This window comes from Homarus americanus, unplaced genomic scaffold (assembly GCF_018991925.1).
Source record: "Homarus americanus isolate GMGI-L3 unplaced genomic scaffold, GMGI_Hamer_2.0 scaffold27832, whole genome shotgun sequence".
Classification (NCBI taxonomy): domain Eukaryota; kingdom Metazoa; phylum Arthropoda; class Malacostraca; order Decapoda; family Nephropidae; genus Homarus; species Homarus americanus.
In genome coordinates this window covers 1-14,817 of record NW_024718045.1, presented here as the reverse complement: position 1 = coordinate 14,817, position 14,817 = coordinate 1, and the positions used below count along the sequence as shown (strand labels likewise).

Below are 14,817 nucleotides of genomic sequence, written 5' to 3'. Positions count from 1 at the left end.
AAATCTGTGAAGCGATGAGCGTAGACACGGTGCTGAAATAGAAGACTAAGAACTAAAAAATGTCACTTTAGCTATGAGTGTGCAGACGAACCTGTCAGCGATGTACTCAAGAGGATGGAGACTACATTTTTCAATGTGGTAGTGGATACTGTGATTTCCTCTCTTAATGAGAGGTTCAAGACCTTGGGCGAGGTGAATGAAAAGTTCAAGATATTGTTGGGGTTCACGGACATGTCTGACAAAGATATTGTCGGAACTCACACATAAGTTGTAACTTATTCACAACTACTGTGATCATCGTGCGCTGATGTCACAACAAATCTTCCACAAAACAACCCCACCAAAGATAAATTCAATTAACACCCTTCCAGAGCAAAGGAGGTAAACGTTAACACATAAATGCCTCGGATACCTTTTAAATGGATACTCACCCAAAAAAAATTTAAAGCCAGTAATAGTATGGGTGACTCACTCAGCAGATTAAGTATCTCTAAAGACACATACAAACTTTCAATTCACAAAGTACTCATAGCAATGCTCAAAATAAAATACTTGATGATACTTGACGAGAATGTCTCAAGAAAATATAACTCTGTAGCTTTCACGGATGATTAACACAAAGCGGATTTTCTGTACTCACAAGAATTCACTGTCTTTTTCAATTATCTTGACACTGTGTTAACACTACACAATTTACTCTGTGCTTTACTCACAATTGGTGGTCCTTACATGTACAGAGGGTGCTTCCAGCAATTCATTTTCAGAGATTGTATGTCTTAGATGTCCATTTCACCACAGAGTCCTCAACCCACTCAATACTATGGCTGAAAATACACCGGAATTAGTTCTCAAATACATATAACCTCTTTACCAACAATGCATATCAGTCTACACTGTAAGAAATGGTAAGGCGCTATGTAATAAAATTCTCCGTTAAATAAAAACAGGTTGAAAAATACAACAATGAAAAATTTAACACCAAACTTGTGTTATCTCAATAAATTCCATGGTAACAAATTGACTCCAACTGAGAACTAGTCATTTGCTCAGCACACATGAAAGTAACATAGAACACACTAAAAAAAACATGACAACATAGAAGGAACTGGAGGTCAACATTGCAAGTGGAAGGACGATAGACAGACGGGAAATGGAAATGTTAATGGCTGAGTGGAACGGGTGGCGCCAAGTCCTCACTAGACTAATGGCGATTATTCAGTCTCTAGCTGAAAGCAATTTGGCTCTAGAGGGTCAGCCGAAAAACTTAACTGTCAATCCAATGGTAATTTTCTCCAAGAAGTGGAACTTTAAGTAGGGTTGAAAGTAATGCAGGCAATCACAGTCACACTACCTTGGGGTTCCTTGAGGTAGAGAAGTCTACAGGGCTAAATTTGTCATGAATTCTACTCGGAAGACAAACAAATGAACATTTCTTTTGAGGATTATCGAGGTCAATCCTACGACAATGAAGCAAATATGAGAGGAAACATCAAAGGAGTTCAAGCCAGGCTTCTTCAACAGAATTCTCGGCCCTTATTTGTCCCTTGTGGTGCCCATAATTTGAATTTTATATTAGGTGACGCTGCCAAGAGCTCCCTAAATGCAACTTGTTACTTTGGATATTTAACGAAAGTATTCACATTGTTTTCAGCCTCTCCTCAGAGGTGGCAAGTTCTTTTAAAACATGTTAATATTACTCTGAAATCGTGGTCAGACGTCAGATGGGAAAGCCGAGTAAAAAGTGTGGAGGCAATTAGATATCAACCTCCGCAACTCAAAGAAGCGCTTTTGGAGCACAGAGAATCTGCAACTGACCCTGTCGTCAAAGTTGAGGCTTAATCGTTGGCAGAGGAAGTAGGGTCATACCGTTTTGTCATTTGTTCAGTTGTGTGGTATGATATACTCAGCAAAATTCAGCACGTGAGCAAACTAATGCAGTCGACTACGATACAGCTCGGCGTGGCTGTAGATCTGCTCAAAAAGACCAGAGATGATATTGTCAGCTACAGAAATACAGGTTTTGCTGATGCACTAACTATTGCTAAAGAAATCTGTGAAGCGATGAGCGTAGACACGGTGCTGAAACAGAAGACTAAGAACTAAAAAATGTCACTTTAGCTATGAGTGTGCAGACGAACCTGTCAGCGATGTACTCAAGAGGATGGAGACTACATTTTCAATGTGGTAGTGGATACTGTGATTTCCTCTCTTAATGAGAGGTTCAAGACCTTGGGCGAGGTGAATGAAAAGTTCAAGGTATTGTTGGGGTTCACGGACATGTCTGACAAAGATATTGTCGGAACTCACACATAAGTTGTAACTTATTCACAACTACTGTGATCATCGTGCGCTGATGTCACAACAAATCTTCTACAAAACAACCCCACCAAAGATAAATTCAATTAACACCCTTCCAGAGCAAAGGGGGTAAACATTGACACATAAATGCCTCGGATACTTCTTAAATGGATACTCACCAAAATAAATAATCGGCAGTAGTATCGGTGACTCACTCAGAAAATTAAGTATCTCTAAAGAGGACAATACAAACTTTCAATTCACAAAGTACTCATAGCAATGCTCAAAATAAAATACTTGATGATACTTGACGAGAATGTCTCAAGAAAATATAACTCTGTAGCTTTCACGGATGATTAACACAAAGCGGATTTTCTGTACTCACAAGAATTCACTGTCTTTTTCAATTATCTTGACACTGTGTTAACACTACACAATTTACTCTGTGCTTTACTCACAATTGGTGGTCCTTACATGTACAGAGGGTGCTTCCAGCAATTCATTTTCAGAGATTGTATGTCTTAGATGTCCATTTCACCACAGAGTCCTCAACCCACTCAATACTATGGCTGAAAATACACCGGAATTAGTTCTCAAATACATATAACCTCTTTACCAACAATGCATATCAGTCTACACTGTAAGAAATGGTAAGGCGCTATGTAATAAAATTCTCCGTTAAATAAAAACAGGTTGAAAAATACAACAATGAAAAATTTAACACCAAACTTGTGTTATCTCAATAAATTCAATGGTAACAAATTGACTCCAACTGAGAACTAGTCATTTGCTCAGCACACATGAAAGTAACATAGAACACACTAAAAAAAACATGACAACATAGAAGGAACTGGAGGTCAACATTGCAAGTGGAAGGACGATAGACAGACGGGAAATGGAAATGTTAATGGCTGAGTGGAACGGGTGGCGCCAAGTCCTCACTAGACTAATGGCGATTATTCAGTCTCTAGCTGAAAGCAATTTGGCTCTAGAGGGTCAGCCGAAAAACTTAACTGTCAATCCAATGGTAATTTTCTCCAAGAAGTGGAACTTTAAGTAGGGTTGAAAGTAATGCAGGCAATCACAGTCACACTACCTTGGGGTTCCTTGAGGTAGAGAAGTCTACAGGGCTAAATTTGTCATGAATTCTACTCGGAAGACAAACAAATGAACATTTCTTTTGAGGATTATCGAGGTCAATCCTACGACAATGAAGCAAATATGAGAGGAAACATCAAAGGAGTTCAAGCCAGGCTTCTTCAACAGAATTCTCGGCCCTTATTTGTCCCTTGTGGTGCCCATAATTTGAATTTTATATTAGGTGACGCTGCCAAGAGCTCCCTAAATGCAACTTGTTACTTTGGATATTTAACGAAAGTATTCACATTGTTTTCAGCCTCTCCTCAGAGGTGGCAAGTTCTTTTAAAACATGTTAATATTACTCTGAAATCGTGGTCAGACGTCAGATGGGAAAGCCGAGTAAAAAGTGTGGAGGCAATTAGATATCAACCTCCGCAACTCAAAGAAGCGCTTTTGGAGCACAGAGAATCTGCAACTGACCCTGTCGTCAAAGTTGAGGCTTAATCGTTGGCAGAGGAAGTAGGGTCATACCGTTTTGTCATTTGTTCAGTTGTGTGGTATGATATACTCAGCAAAATTCAGCACGTGAGCAAACTAATGCAGTCGACTACGATACAGCTCGGCGTGGCTGTAGATCTGCTCAAAAAGACCAGAGATGATATTGTCAGCTACAGAAATACAGGTTTTGCTGATGCACTAACTATTGCTAAAGAAATCTGTGAAGCGATGAGCGTAGACACGGTGCTGAAACAGAAGACTAAGAACTAAAAAATGTCACTTTAGCTATGAGTGTGCAGACGAACCTGTCAGCGATGTACTCAAGAGGATGGAGACTACATTTTTCAATGTGGTAGTGGATACTGTGATTTCCTCTCTTAATGAGAGGTTCAAGACCTTGGGCGAGGTGAATGAAAAGTTCAAGGTATTGTTGGGGTTCACGGACATGTCTGACAAAGATATTGTCGGAACTCACACATAAGTTGTAACTTATTCACAACTACTGTGATCATCGTGCGCTGATGTCACAACAAATCTTCTACAAAACAACCCCACCAAAGATAAATTCAATTAACACCCTTCCAGAGCAAAGGGGGTAAACATTGACACATAAATGCCTCGGATACTTCTTAAATGGATACTCACCAAAATAAATAATCGGCAGTAGTATCGGTGACTCACTCAGAAAATTAAGTATCTCTAAAGAGGACAATACAAACTTTCAATTCACAAAGTACTCATAGCAATGCTCAAAATAAAATACTTGATGATACTTGACGAGAATGTCTCAAGAAAATATAACTCTGTAGCTTTCACGGATGATTAACACAAAGCGGATTTTCTGTACTCACAAGAATTCACTGTCTTTTTCAATTATCTTGACACTGTGTTAACACTACACAATTTACTCTGTGCTTTACTCACAATTGGTGGTCCTTACATGTACAGAGGGTGCTTCCAGCAATTCATTTTCAGAGATTGTATGTCTTAGATGTCCATTTCACCACAGAGTCCTCAACCCACTCAATACTATGGCTGAAAATACACCGGAATTAGTTCTCAAATACATATAACCTCTTTACCAACAATGCATATCAGTCTACACTGTAAGAAATGGTAAGGCGCTATGTAATAAAATTCTCCGTTAAATAAAAACAGGTTGAAAAATACAACAATGAAAAATTTAACACCAAACTTGTGTTATCTCAATAAATTCCATGGTAACAAATTGACTCCAACTGAGAACTAGTCATTTGCTCAGCACACATGAAAGTAACATAGAACACACTAAAAAAAACATGACAACATAGAAGGAACTGGAGGTCAACATTGCAAGTGGAAGGACGATAGACAGACGGGAAATGGAAATGTTAATGGCTGAGTGGAACGGGTGGCGCCAAGTCCTCACTAGACTAATGGCGATTATTCAGTCTCTAGCTGAAAGCAATTTGGCTCTAGAGGGTCAGCCGAAAAACTTAACTGTCAATCCAATGGTAATTTTCTCCAAGAAGTGGAACTTTAAGTAGGGTTGAAAGTAATGCAGGCAATCACAGTCACACTACCTTGGGGTTCCTTGAGGTAGAGAAGTCTACAGGGCTAAATTTGTCATGAATTCTACTCGGAAGACAAACAAATGAACATTTCTTTTGAGGATTATCGAGGTCAATCCTACGACAATGAAGCAAATATGAGAGGAAACATCAAAGGAGTTCAAGCCAGGCTTCTTCAACAGAATTCTCGGCCCTTATTTGTCCCTTGTGGTGCCCATAATTTGAATTTTATATTAGGTGACGCTGCCAAGAGCTCCCTAAATGCAACTTGTTACTTTGGATATTTAAAGAAAGTATTCACATTGTTTTCAGCCTCTCCTCAGAGGTGGCAAGTTCTTTTAAAACATGTTAATATTACTCTGAAATCGTGGTCAGACGTCAGATGGGAAAGCCGAGTAAAAAGTGTGGAGGCAATTAGATATCAACCTCCGCAACTCAAAGAAGCGCTTTTGGAGCACAGAGAATCTGCAACTGACCCTGTCGTCAAAGTTGTTCAGTTGTGTGGTATGATATACTCAGCAAAATTCAGCACGTGAGCAAACTAATGCAGTCGACTACGATACAGCTCGGCGTGGCTGTAGATCTGCTCAAAAAGACCAGAGATGATATTGTCAGCTACAGAAATACAGGTTTTGCTGATGCACTAACTATTGCTAAAGAAATCTGTGAAGCGATGAGCTTAGACACGGTGCTGAAACAGAAGACTAAGAACTAAAAAATGTCACTTTAGCTATGAGTGTGCAGACGAACCTGTCAGCGATGTACTCAAGAGGATGGAGACTACATTTTTCAATGTGGTAGTGGATACTGTGATTTCCTCTCTTAAGGAGAGGTTCAAGACCTTGGGCGAGGTGAATGAAAAGTTCAAGGTATTGTTGGGGTTCACGGACATGTCTGACAAAGATATTGTCGGAACTCACACATAAGTTGTAACTTATTCACAACTACTGTGATCATCGTGCGCTGATGTCACAACAAATCTTCTACAAAACAACCCCACCAAAGATAAATTCAATTAACACCCTTCCAGAGCAAAGGGGGTAAACATTGACACATAAATGCCTCGGATACTTCTTAAATGGATACTCACCAAAATAAATAATCGGCAGTAGTATCGGTGACTCACTCAGAAAATTAAGTATCTCTAAAGAGGACAATACAAACTTTCAATTCACAAAGTACTCATAGCAATGCTCAAAATAAAATACTTGATGATACTTGACGAGAATGTCTCAAGAAAATATAACTCTGTAGCTTTCACGGATGATTAACACAAAGCGGATTTTCTGTACTCACAAGAATTCACTGTCTTTTTCAATTATCTTGACACTGTGTTAACACTACACAATTTACTCTGTGCTTTACTCACAATTGGTGGTCCTTACATGTACAGAGGGTGCTTCCAGCAATTCATTTTCAGAGATTGTATGTCTTAGATGTCCATTTCACCACAGAGTCCTCAACCCACTCAATACTATGGCTGAAAATACACCGGAATTAGTTCTCAAATACATATAACCTCTTTACCAACAATGCATATCAGTCTACACTGTAAGAAATGGTAAGGCGCTATGTAATAAAATTCTCCGTTAAATAAAAACAGGTTGAAAAATACAACAATGAAAAATTTAACACCAAACTTGTGTTATCTCAATAAATTCAATGGTAACAAATTGACTCCAACTGAGAACTAGTCATTTGCTCAGCACACATGAAAGTAACATAGAACACACTAAAAAAAACATGACAACATAGAAGGAACTGGAGGTCAACATTGCAAGTGGAAGGACGATAGACAGACGGGAAATGGAAATGTTAATGGCTGAGTGGAACGGGTGGCGCCAAGTCCTCACTAGACTAATGGCGATTATTCAGTCTCTAGCTGAAAGCAATTTGGCTCTAGAGGGTCAGCCGAAAAACTTAACTGTCAATCCAATGGTAATTTTCTCCAAGAAGTGGAACTTTAAGTAGGGTTGAAAGTAATGCAGGCAATCACAGTCACACTACCTTGGGGTTCCTTGAGGTAGAGAAGTCTACAGGGCTAAATTTGTCATGAATTCTACTCGGAAGACAAACAAATGAACATTTCTTTTGAGGATTATCGAGGTCAATCCTACGACAATGAAGCAAATATGAGAGGAAACATCAAAGGAGTTCAAGCCAGGCTTCTTCAACAGAATTCTCGGCCCTTATTTGTCCCTTGTGGTGCCCATAATTTGAATTTTATATTAGGTGACGCTGCCAAGAGCTCCCTAAATGCAACTTGTTACTTTGGATATTTAACGAAAGTATTCACATTGTTTTCAGCCTCTCCTCAGAGGTGGCAAGTTCTTTTAAAACATGTTAATATTACTCTGAAATCGTGGTCAGACGTCAGATGGGAAAGCCGAGTAAAAAGTGTGGAGGCAATTAGATATCAACCTCCGCAACTCAAAGAAGCGCTTTTGGAGCACAGAGAATCTGCAACTGACCCTGTCGTCAAAGTTGAGGCTTAATCGTTGGCAGAGGAAGTAGGGTCATACCGTTTTGTCATTTGTTCAGTTGTGTGGTATGATATACTCAGCAAAATTCAGCACGTGAGCAAACTAATGCAGTCGACTACGATACAGCTCGGCGTGGCTGTAGATCTGCTCAAAAAGACCAGAGATGATATTGTCAGCTACAGAAATACAGGTTTTGCTGATGCACTAACTATTGCTAAAGAAATCTGTGAAGCGATGAGCGTAGACACGGTGCTGAAACAGAAGACTAAGAACTAAAAAATGTCACTTTAGCTATGAGTGTGCAGACGAACCTGTCAGCGATGTACTCAAGAGGATGGAGACTACATTTTTCAATGTGGTAGTGGATACTGTGATTTCCTCTCTTAATGAGAGGTTCAAGACCTTGGGCGAGGTGAATGAAAAGTTCAAGATATTGTTGGGGTTCACGGACATGTCTGACAAAGATATTGTCGGAACTCACACATAAGTTGTAACTTATTCACAACTACTGTGATCATCGTGCGCTGATGTCACAACAAATCTTCTACAAAACAACCCCACCAAAGATAAATTCAATTAACACCCTTCCAGAGCAAAGGAGGTAAACGTTAACACATAAATGCCTCGGATACTTTTTAAATGGATACTCACCAAAAAAAAAATTTAAAGCCAGTAATAGTATGGGTGACTCACTCAGCAGATTAAGTATCTCTAAAGACAACACTACAAGGTTTCAATTCACACAGTACTCATAGCAGTGCTCAAAATAAAATACTTGATGGTACTTGACGAGAATGTCTCAAGAAAATATAACTCTGTAGCTTTCACGAATGATAACACAAAGCGGATTTTCTGTACTCACAAGAATTCACTGTCTTTTTCAATTATCTTGACACTGTGTTAACACTACACAATTTACTCTGTGCTTTACTCACAATTGGTGGTCCTTACATGTACAGAGGGTGCTTCCAGCAATTCATTTTCAGAGATTGTATGTCTTAGATGTCCATTTCACCACAGAGTCCTCAACCCACTCAATACTATGGCTGAAAATACACCGGAATTAGTTCTCAAATACATATAACCTCTTTACCAACAATGCATATCAGTCTACACTGTAAGAAATGGTAAGGCGCTATGTAATAAAATTCTCCGTTAAATAAAAACAGGTTGAAAAATACAACAATGAAAAATTTAACACCAAACTTGTGTTATCTCAATAAATTAATGGTAACAAATTGACTCCAACTGAGAACTAGTCATTTGCTCAGCACACATGAAAGTAACATAGAACACACTAAAAAAAACATGACAACATAGAAGGAACTGGAGGTCAACATTGCAAGTGGAAGGACGATAGACAGACGGGAAATGGAAATGTTAATGGCTGAGTGGAACGGGTGGCGCCAAGTCCTCACTAGACTAATGGCGATTATTCAGTCTCTAGCTGAAAGCAATTTGGCTCTAGAGGGTCAGCCGAAAAACTTAACTGTCAATCCAATGGTAATTTTCTCCAAGAAGTGGAACTTTAAGTAGGGTTGAAAGTAATGCAGGCAATCACAGTCACACTACCTTGGGGTTCCTTGAGGTAGAGAAGTCTACAGGGCTAAATTTGTCATGAATTCTACTCGGAAGACAAACAAATGAACATTTCTTTTGAGGATTATCGAGGTCAATCCTACGACAATGAAGCAAATATGAGAGGAAACATCAAAGGAGTTCAAGCCAGGCTTCTTCAACAGAATTCTCGGCCCTTATTTGTCCCTTGTGGTGCCCATAATTTGAATTTTATATTAGGTGACGCTGCCAAGAGCTCCCTAAATGCAACTTGTTACTTTGGATATTTAACGAAAGTATTCACATTGTTTTCAGCCTCTCCTCAGAGGTGGCAAGTTCTTTTAAAACATGTTAATATTACTCTGAAATCGTGGTCAGACGTCAGATGGGAAAGCCGAGTAAAAAGTGTGGAGGCAATTAGATATCAACCTCCGCAACTCAAAGAAGCGCTTTTGGAGCACAGAGAATCTGCAACTGACCCTGTCGTCAAAGTTGAGGCTTAATCGTTGGCAGAGGAAGTAGGGTCATACCGTTTTGTCATTTGTTCAGTTGTGTGGTATGATATACTCAGCAAAATTCAGCACGTGAGCAAACTAATGCAGTCGACTACGATACAGCTCGGCGTGGCTGTAGATCTGCTCAAAAAGACCAGAGATGATATTGTCAGCTACAGAAATACAGGTTTTGCTGATGCACTAACTATTGCTAAAGAAATCTGTGAAGCGATGAGCGTAGACACGGTGCTGAAACAGAAGACTAAGAACTAAAAAATGTCACTTTAGCTATGAGTGTGCAGACGAACCTGTCAGCGATGTACTCAAGAGGATGGAGACTACATTTTTCAATGTGGTAGTGGATACTGTGATTTCCTCTCTTAATGAGAGGTTCAAGACCTTGGGCGAGGTGAATGAAAAGTTCAAGGTATTGTTGGGGTTCACGGACATGTCTGACAAAGATATTGTCGGAACTCACACATAAGTTGTAACTTATTCACAACTACTGTGATCATCATGCGCTGATGTCACAACAAATCTTCTACAAAACAACCCCACCAAAGATAAATTCAATTAACACCCTTCCAGAGCAAAGGGGGTAAACATTGACACATAAATGCCTCGGATACTTCTTAAATGGATACTCACCAAAATAAATAATCGGCAGTAGTATCGGTGACTCACTCAGAAAATTAAGTATCTCTAAAGAGGACAATAAGTACTCATAGCAATTCTCAAAATAAAATACTTGATGATACTTGACGAGAATGTCTCAAGAAAATATAACTCTGTAGCTTTCACGGATGATTAACACAAAGCGGATTTTCTGTACTCACAAGAATTCACTGTCTTTTTCAATTATCTTGACACTGTGTTAACACTACACAATTTACTCTGTGCTTTACTCACAATTGGTGGTCCTTACATGTACAGAGGGTGCTTCCAGCAATTCATTTTCAGAGATTGTATGTCTTAGATGTCCATTTCACCACAGAGTCCTCAACCCACTCAATACTATGGCTGAAAATACACCGGAATTAGTTCTCAAATACATATAATCTCTTTACCAACAATGCATATCAGTCTACACTGTAAGAAATGGTAAGGCGCTATGTAATAAAATTCTCCGTTAAATAAAAACAGGTTGAAAAATACAACAATGAAAAATTTAACACCAAACTTGTGTTATCTCAATAAATTCCATGGTAACAAATTGACTCCAACTGAGAACTAGTCATTTGCTCAGCACACATGAAAGTAACATAGAACACACTAAAAAAAACATGACAACATAGAAGGAACTGGAGGTCAACATTGCAAGTGGAAGGACGATAGACAGACGGGAAATGGAAATGTTAATGGCTGAGTGGAACGGGTGGCGCCAAGTCCTCACTAGACTAATGGCGATTATTCAGTCTCTAGCTGAAAGCAATTTGGCTCTAGAGGGTCAGCCGAAAAACTTAACTGTCAATCCAATGGTAATTTTCTCCAAGAAGTGGAACTTTAAGTAGGGTTGAAAGTAATGCAGGCAATCACAGTCACACTACCTTGGGGTTCCTTGAGGTAGAGAAGTCTACAGGGCTAAATTTGTCATGAATTCTACTCGGAAGACAAACAAATGAACATTTCTTTTGAGGATTATCGAGGTCAATCCTACGACAATGAAGCAAATATGAGAGGAAACATCAAAGGAGTTCAAGCCAGGCTTCTTCAACAGAATTCTCGGGCCTTATTTGATCCTTGTGGTGCCCATAATTTGAATTTGATATTAGGCGACGCTGCCAAGAGCTCCCTAAATGCAACTTGTTACTTTGGATATTTAACGAAAGTATTCACATTTTCAGTCTCTCCTCAGAGGTGGCAAGTTCTTTTAAAACATGTTAATATTAATCTGAAACCGTGGTCAGACGTCAGATGGGAAAGCCGAGTAAAAAGTGTGGAGGCAATTAGATATCAACCTGCGCAAATCAAAGAAGCGCTTTTGGAGCACAGAGAATCTGCAACTGACCCTGTCGTCAAAGTTGAGGCTTAATCGTTGGCAGAGGAAGTAGGGTCATACCGTTTTGTCATTTGTTCAGTTGTGTGGTAGGATATACTCAGCAAAATTCAGCACGTGAGCAAACTAATGCAGTCGAGTACGATACAGCTCGGCGTGGCTGTAGATCTGCTCAAAAAGACCAGAGATGATATTGTCAGCTACAGAAATACATGTTTTGCTGATGCACTAACTATTGCTAAAGAAATCTGTGAAACGATGAGCGTAGACACGGTGCTGAAACAGAAGAGACTAAGAACTAAAAAATGTCACTTTAGCTATGAGTGTGCAGACAAACCTGTCAGCGATGTACTCAAGAGGATGGAGACTACATTTTTCAATGTGTTGAAATTAGATGCTGTGATTTCCTACTAGTAGAGGTTCAGACCTTAGAGGTGAATGAAAAAGTTCAAGATATTATTTGGGGTTCACGGACATGTCTGACAAAAGATATTAGCCGAACTCACATAAGTTGTAACTTATTCACAACTACTGTGATCATCGTGCGCTGATGTCACAACAAATCTTCTACAAAACAACCCCACCAAAGATAAATTCAATTAACACCCTTCCAGAGCAAAGGGGGTAAACGTTAACACATAAATGCCTCGGATACTTCTTAAATGGATACTCACCAAAATAAATAATTGGCAGTAGTATCGGTGACTCACTCAGAAAATTAAGTATCTCTAAAGAGGACAATACAAAGTTTCAATTCACAAAGTACTCATAGCAATGCTCAAAATAAAATACTTGTTGATACTTGACGAGAATGTCTCAAGAAAATATAACTCTGTAGCTTTCACGGATGATTAACACAAAGCGGATTTTCTGTACTCACAAGAATTTACTGTCTTTTTCAATTATCTTGACACTGTGTTAACACTACACAATTTACTCTGTGCTTTACTCACAATTGGTGGTCCTTACATGTACAGAGGGTGTTTCCAGCAATCCATTTTCAGAGATTGTATGTCTTAGATGTCCATTTCACCACAGAGTCCTCAACCCAATCAATACTATGGCTGAAAATACACCGGAATTAGTTCTCAAATACATATAACCTCTTTACCAACAATGCATATCAGTCTACACTGTAAGAAATGGTAAGGCAGTATGTAATAAAATTCTCCGTTAAAAAAAACAGGTTGTAAAATACAACACTGAAAAATTTAACACCAAACTTGTGTTATCTCAATAAATTCAATGGTAACAAATTGACTCCAACTGAGAACTAGTCATTTGCTCAGCACACATAAGTAACATAAAGACACACTAAAAAAAAAACATGACAACATAGAAGACTGGGTCGCATTGCCCAAGTGGAAGGGCCGATGAACCAGGCAGGGAAATGGAAATGTTATTGTGGGCTGAGTATTAGGCAGGTGGCGCCAGAATCCTCCCTTTAGACTAATGGCGATTATTCAGTCTCCTAGCTAGAAAGCAATTTGGCTCTAGAGGGGTCAGCCGAAAAACTTAACCTGTCAATCAATGGTAATTTTCTCCAAGAAGTGGAACTTTAAGTAAGTTTGAGAAAGTAATGCAGGCAATCACAGTCACACTACCTTGGGGTTCCTTGAGGTAGAGAAGTCTACAGGGCTAAATTTGTCATGAATTCTACTCGGAAGACAAACAAATGAACATTTCTTTTGAGGATTATCGAGGTCAATCCTACGACAATGAAGCAAATATGAGAGGAAACATCAAAGGAGTTCAAGCCAGGCTTCTTCAACAGAATTCTCGGCCCTTATTTGTCCCTTGTGGTGCCCATAATTTGAATTTTATATTAGGTGACGCTGCCAAGAGCTCCCTAAATGCAACTTGTTACTTTGGATATTTAACGAAAGTATTCACATTGTTTTCAGCCTCTCCTCAGAGGTGGCAAGTTCTTTTAAAACATGTTAATATTACTCTGACATCGTGGTCAGACGTCAGATGGGAAAGCCGAGTAAAAAGTGTGGAGGCAATTAGATATCAACCTCCGCAACTCAAAGAAGCGCTTTTGGAGCACAGAGAATCTGCAACTGACCCTGTCGTCAAAGTTGAGGCTTAATCGTTGGCAGAGGAAGTAGGGTCATACCGTTTTGTCATTTGTTCAGTTGTGTGGTATGATATACTCAGCAAAATTCAGCACGTGAGCAAACTAATGCAGTCGACTACGATACAGCTCGGCGTGGCTGTAGATCTGCTCAAAAAGACCAGAGATGATATTGTCAGCTACAGAAATACAGGTTTTGCTGATGCACTAACTATTGCTAAAGAAATCTGTGAAGCGATGAGCGTAGACACGGTGCTGAAACAGAAGACTAAGAACTAAAAAATGTCACTTTAGCTATGAGTGTGCAGACGAACCTGTCAGCGATGTACTCAAGAGGATGGAGACTACATTTTTCAATGTGGTAGTGGATACTGTGATTTCCTCTCTTAATGAGAGGTTCAAGACCTTGGGCGAGGTGAATGAAAAGTTCAAGGTATTGTTGGGGTTCACGGACATGTCTGACAAAGATATTGTCGGAACTCACACATAAGTTGTAACTTATTCACAACTACTGTGATCATCGTGCGCTGATGTCACAACAAATCTTCTACAAAACAACCCCACCAAAGATAAATTCAATTAACACCCTTCCAGAGCAAAGGGGTAAACATTGACACATAAATGCCTCGGATACTTCTTAAATGGATACTCACCAAAATAAATAATCGGCAGTAGTATCGGTGACTCACTCAGAAAATTAAGTATCTCTAAAGAGGACAATACAAACTTTCAATTCACAAAGTACTCATAGCAATGCTCAAAATAAAATACTTGATGATACTTG

The 14,817-nt window shown here is 39.3% G+C and overlaps 2 long non-coding RNA genes across 3 annotated transcripts; both read right to left on the bottom strand.

The window, feature by feature from the left end:
* Positions 1-506: 506 nt before the first annotated feature.
* Positions 507-8,689, bottom strand: LOC121859083. Of its 2 annotated transcripts, none has more exons than XR_006087604.1 (3): positions 6,517-8,689; positions 4,522-4,911; positions 507-2,867 (listed from the first exon to the last, which is right to left on the bottom strand). It is a non-coding gene; the product is annotated as an uncharacterized LOC121859083 (long non-coding RNA). The 2 variants fall into 2 exon arrangements; XR_006087605.1 differs by having other exon boundaries at positions 507-824; positions 2,478-4,911; positions 6,517-8,686.
* Positions 8,690-10,592: 1,903 nt separating this feature from the next.
* LOC121859084 lies at positions 10,593-14,811 on the bottom strand. The gene is made up of 2 exons (XR_006087606.1): positions 14,687-14,811; positions 10,593-10,980 (listed from the first exon to the last, which is right to left on the bottom strand). It is a non-coding gene; the product is annotated as an uncharacterized LOC121859084 (long non-coding RNA).
* Positions 14,812-14,817: the final 6 nt, after the last annotated feature.